At 33.4% G+C, this 5354-nt stretch overlaps 1 long non-coding RNA gene across 6 annotated transcripts; it reads right to left on the reverse strand.

The window, feature by feature from the left end:
• Positions 1-269: 269 nt before the first annotated feature.
• Positions 270-3930, reverse strand: LOC130738067 (uncharacterized). Of its 6 annotated transcripts, none has more exons than XR_009019183.1 (8): positions 3632-3929; positions 3386-3530; positions 3098-3272; positions 2409-2487; positions 2068-2148; positions 1920-1984; positions 1168-1589; positions 270-581 (listed from the first exon to the last, which is right to left on the reverse strand). It is a non-coding gene; the product is annotated as an uncharacterized LOC130738067 (long non-coding RNA). The 6 variants fall into 6 exon arrangements; XR_009019187.1 differs by having other exon boundaries at positions 270-1380; positions 1531-1589; positions 3632-3928; XR_009019186.1 differs by having other exon boundaries at positions 270-1589; positions 3098-3266; positions 3375-3530; positions 3632-3930.
• Between the last annotated feature and the right edge of the window lie 1424 nt (positions 3931-5354).

Raw genomic sequence — 5354 nt, forward strand, 5'->3', positions numbered from 1 at the left:
ATACCATGTCAAAGAACCAATTATCCCTAAAGCTTAAGCGGTAGGGTAAGGGCTAAATGAATGGTTTTATATTATATTCTAACAACTTTTACATGAACAAAAGACTCTAGATAATAGTAAAGACACTGCTAGGAACAAAAATCCACTTGAATCCCTAGGCATATGCTGCAACAAAGTTCAAGAACCTAGAAATCCAAAGGAACCACTTCACTTTTTTTTTCTTGTGATGAATGTGTTATTTAATTAATCCAAAGGAACTACTTCCTGCCTTTTTGAACCTAAAAAAATTCATGAAGTTCAACCACTTCCTGTATTTTTATTGCGATGAATGTGTTAACTTCATCACATTTTAAGTACAATTTTAACTACATACTGCAACTTCCTAACATTTGTCTCTTCACTCAACAAATGCCGATTACAAAGTATGTAATTTTCCTAATAGGTATTAGTTCTTGTACATTGCATCCTACAAAATAATTCTACATAGAGAAAACAGTTCCTTGACTCCAAGTTGCAGCAATTAAGCTTTCTTTATCTTGAATATCTTATAACATCCAAAGCCCCAACTCCATTCAATCTATCTGGAAAAAAAAAAGTGAAGTACTATATAGTTGAATTTATATGTGTAGAAAGTCATACTGAAGTATAAGGTGTCAGAAGTCAGAACATAGGAAAGGCTTTAGCGAAAAATAAAATTCTAAAACACAAAAGCTAATTAAGAGGAACTTTTCTTCTCATCAACAAAGTGAATTTACCTAGCCAAGGTCAGATTAACACCAAAGTAATTTCATGTCAATAGATACCAAGGATAAAGCACATAGAATGCCAAATCAGGCCTTAAACTTGTACATAACACATAGGACAAACATGTATTCGGTGGAATCTATATTCTTAAACAAAATAGGCTTTGAACTTCTGTCATAAGACATTTCTCAGAAGCAAATTGTGAAATACAACTTTCTCACTTCAGTCGTGAATAGTATAGGAGCAATATACTTACTTCTTACAATTGAAAGAAATGGGAGATTTCATCCATGTTAGTTACATAAGTTCTAAGACATAACAAATTGGAAATAACAATATCAAGATGCCAACTGCCAATAACCAAGTATAGGATAGTTCAACACACCATCTAATAATTGAGTGAAGAAATTATTAGATACAGACCTGAGGGAAAACTCCAGTTGTTTGTTTGCCACTTTAAAGTGACTTTATTCCGAAAAGTAATTCCTGTTTAAGTGGTTAAATATAGTTCTAAAATAGAAGCCATTGGAAAAGCTTGAGCAGCAACTATTGTACCTAATATGATTTACTCTAGACTCACCTCAAAGTACTGGATCAGATGCGAATCATGGTCACCTATGAAAAATCATATATGTGCTGCACTCCCAAATTCAAAATCATATATCTCACCTCTAAATCAACCAAATATTCAAAAGCAAGGAAAATGGAAAACCACCACAGCTACCTTACATGTATATCAATGGCAGTAACAAATTGAAATGATAGGAGGAAAGATGGGAAAATTACCTGTCAAAGCATGAGCTTGAACGAAAATTGATTAGATTTTCAAACCCCATAGAGAAGAACTGAAACACAAAATAATCCTATGAAAATCCAGTCCTGGATAAAACAGGTTCAATTACCTGAAGATCACTCTCGAGCTCGAAAAGACACTTAAAGCAAGATTAAAAGAAAGAAACAAAACTGATAAAAGCAATTATTTTTAACAGTTAGTGGCATGTACCCAAATAAGTAATATCATTCATGGCTTATCAACTAATGAAATGAACTGTCAAAAAAAAACTAATGAAATGAGGAAATATATACGATTAAAAGAAAAGTAATTTTGTTTTCAAGGTAGGAGAAAACAAAAGCAATATGTTCTTCACTCAAACAATAAAAAGTTAGAGACTAACCATCGCATAGCATAGCTATTTCATAGATCTGTCACCATTCCTTTGTTTGAATTCTTTGGCTCTACCTGCAACATTCAACCATGTAGCTGGTACTAAACTGCGCTATAACTTTCCAAGTGGTATAAAATTGAATACTCATATGTCCTACCTTTATAAGCTTGCAAACTATATTTCCGTGGCTATCATCGTCACAACCTTATCGATTCCTAACAGTGAAGAAGAGATTCAACTGAAAACAAATGCATTAATTACATAGTAGTAAAAACTAATAAACTAATTTCACAGTAAAGAAGATAATCAAAGCTAAATTGTCCATCCTTAATCCCATTCTAGATTACTTGATCATATTAGTATTGATTAGGATGTATTCATAGGATAAATTCATCTCTACCATGATGAACTTAAATAGAAAGTTTCTAAAATATAATGGCTTTCTGCAAACAATATGAGCTTGGGAAAGAAGGATAGGGTTCTGGACATGGCACTTACAGTGGCAGTAACGTATGTCGATTCAGAACCATCAATGAAAATAAGACCCTTCTCCATAGCTTGATCCATAACATGCAAACTGCAAAAAAAAAAGATCTCAACAATGGTAAAAATCAGATCAAATACAATTACAAAATCCTTAACTCATGCAGAAACATTGCTAATGGCAAGTGATGCTGAAATTTCAATCTAAAAACTAAGAATAATAATCACCATTCCTTAAGCATTATTAAGATATATAGCTAACCATAAATACCCTGTGAATAATTCAGTGTGCAGCAACAATTCTTGGTATGATGTTTTTATCAATTCATGCACTTAATCAAAAGTAAAGCATACATCAAGTGAAAATAATCAGCTAAAAGATTATTATATGTTTTTAAAGAATTGTCTCCAGAACTGTACCTAACATAGCAAAAACAGACATATAAACCGCATATAAGAGGTCATATGCCCCTATTTTGGGTTTCCCTAAGGGCATACCCCATCAAAACAAATATTGGGAAACTTTAAAATTGCAATAAAGATTTTCAGAGTCAACTTATGAATATTGCATCCTGCAACCGCCCAAATCACAGCTTAAACTCACACACTTATACATTCAGGACATGTAATACCAAGAGGAGGAGAAAAGAAAAATGAAACATCAATAAATGACATAGCATATCCAATAGCTAACGGAAACAAACCTCAATTACAATATTTGAAAGAAGCTCAGAACCACTATCAGGCACTAATCTATGTCCTCCTCTCGCTGTTTCGATAGTATAGTGTTGTCTCAGTTCAACAACACCTTGACAAACTTCCGATCCGCAGTTGTTCCACTCTTACCCAATCCATTCATAAGCCTTTGTTTACCTGTCGCTGTGCCATGAAATATGGAATAATCAGTAGAGAAAATGAATAAAAAAAAGAAACAGATAGAATCAGAGGGAAGAAGGAGAAGTTAAATCTATAAGACTTAACTCCATAAGCACCTCGAGGTTGAAATGGAAGAGAGATTTCTTCCCTAGCGCCATTCTTTCAAAGCCCAACAACAACAAATTTTCCACCACACCTCCATCGGCCAGGACCATCCACTATTAAAGGGAAAACGATTCAAGCAGGAGAGGAGATAGGTCCCTAAAACAGAAAAAATAAGCCCATGAGTTTACAAAAAATCAATTTCAGAACCGTGAAACGAAACGGGAAGAATACACATTCAGATACTTCATCATACTCACCCACAGAAGGGAAACCGGAAGAGGTGAATGGAACGGCAAAGAAGGGAGAAAAAGAGGTCTCTCACATGGTGGAAGATCCTATCGACTGTAGATTCATCACAGGCACACTGCCTCACAAATACAACGACAGAGAGGATTGCGAGGAAACAGAGGTGATAGAAACGGAAAAGATACCACCATCTTGATTTATAGGGATGCCAAGATCTTCTCTACCTCGAGCTCCGCCCAGTTCCTCTCGCTAGAGCCATAAAGGGGTGGAAAAACGAAAACTGAAGAAAGGGAATACCGAACGTCCAAATACAGGGAGAAGTTCTAAAGTTGAAAAGAAAACAAAATCAAATGGCCAAGATTGAAAGCTACGGACGGCCAAGATTTGATCTTCAACAAATTATATTGAGATTTACTGAATTGTCCATGGAGAAATTCTAGTTTATGTTCTATGATATATTGAATTACACTTTTACCCTTAAGGCTGCAGAAACTCTGCTTTTATATATAGTATAGATAGATAGATAGATATGTTTTATAATTTAATTTAACCTCCAACAGTTTCTTAAGAAATGTGACAAATATTTTGGTTCAAGTATACTTAAGACTTAATTAATTGATTAATCTAAAGTTTACAAATTTCAACTACTAAAATGCATTTTATTTTCTTTTAAAAAAAAATTATTACTTTGAAGGAGATACAATGAGTAAAGACATGAACATAAACAGATTTTATTACTGGGAAGAGTTTAAAAATATATTATTACTTTAAAGGAGATTTAAAAAAAAGGAAAAGAATCAATTTAAGTGATATTAACTCCATTGACTCATATCCTTTTTGGTAATTACACATTTTATAAGTGCTTTTAATTAATATTACCCAATCAAGTTTCATTTATCAAATAGACTTTTAAAATTAAAACATCCAAACATAAGTCACTTTACAATCCACTCACTTTCATTCAAACTCTGTCTTGCAAACTCACTTTCACTCAAATTCTATTTTGCAAACTGAAATCAAAACACACACTAACTCTATAGACTCCAACTTTAGCCCAGTTTGGTAGAGCTTATTTGAGCTTATCTGACAGCATAAGCTCTTATGCCAGTGTCTGGGAAGGCTTATGCAAACAACTTATGACATGCCATAAGCTATTTTCAGGTTATTTTCATAAGCTATTCAGGATAGCTTAAGAAAAACAGTTTATGCTTATATACAACTTATTTTTAATTTATTTCAATAGATTTTTAAAAGTAGCTTATGAATAAGCACTTATATCATAAGCGCTTATGACCATAAGTTCTTAATTAAGCTGTTTTTCCAAACGGGGCCTTGGTGAACTCAAGTAGTTGTACAACTTTGTTAATGGACTACTTGACTACATGTCTACATCTGTTGTTTTATTTAGAATTTACTCAGAACGAGTAATTAAATCCAAGCTCAAATACTGAGAAGTTTTCCATCTTGGCATTTGGTGATGATGTTAAACTGAACCAAGAGTCCACGTTAGCATGTAATATAAGGGCACACTGACTTTTCTTAATTGGGATGTAGGATGCATGTAAAATGGAAGGGCTTAATGTATTTTTTTTTTAACTAAAGACCCGCTAATAGGTTAACATATTATTCCAAACTCTCAATTTCACTAACTGTAGTTCAGGCGCAATAAATGTTGGTGGTTGTCTACATCATGGTCTCTTAAATATATAGGTTCACATCACATCCGACCTTAAT

The sequence above is a fragment of the Lotus japonicus genome, chromosome 2 (assembly GCF_012489685.1).
Source record: "Lotus japonicus ecotype B-129 chromosome 2, LjGifu_v1.2".
Classification (NCBI taxonomy): domain Eukaryota; kingdom Viridiplantae; phylum Streptophyta; class Magnoliopsida; order Fabales; family Fabaceae; genus Lotus; species Lotus japonicus.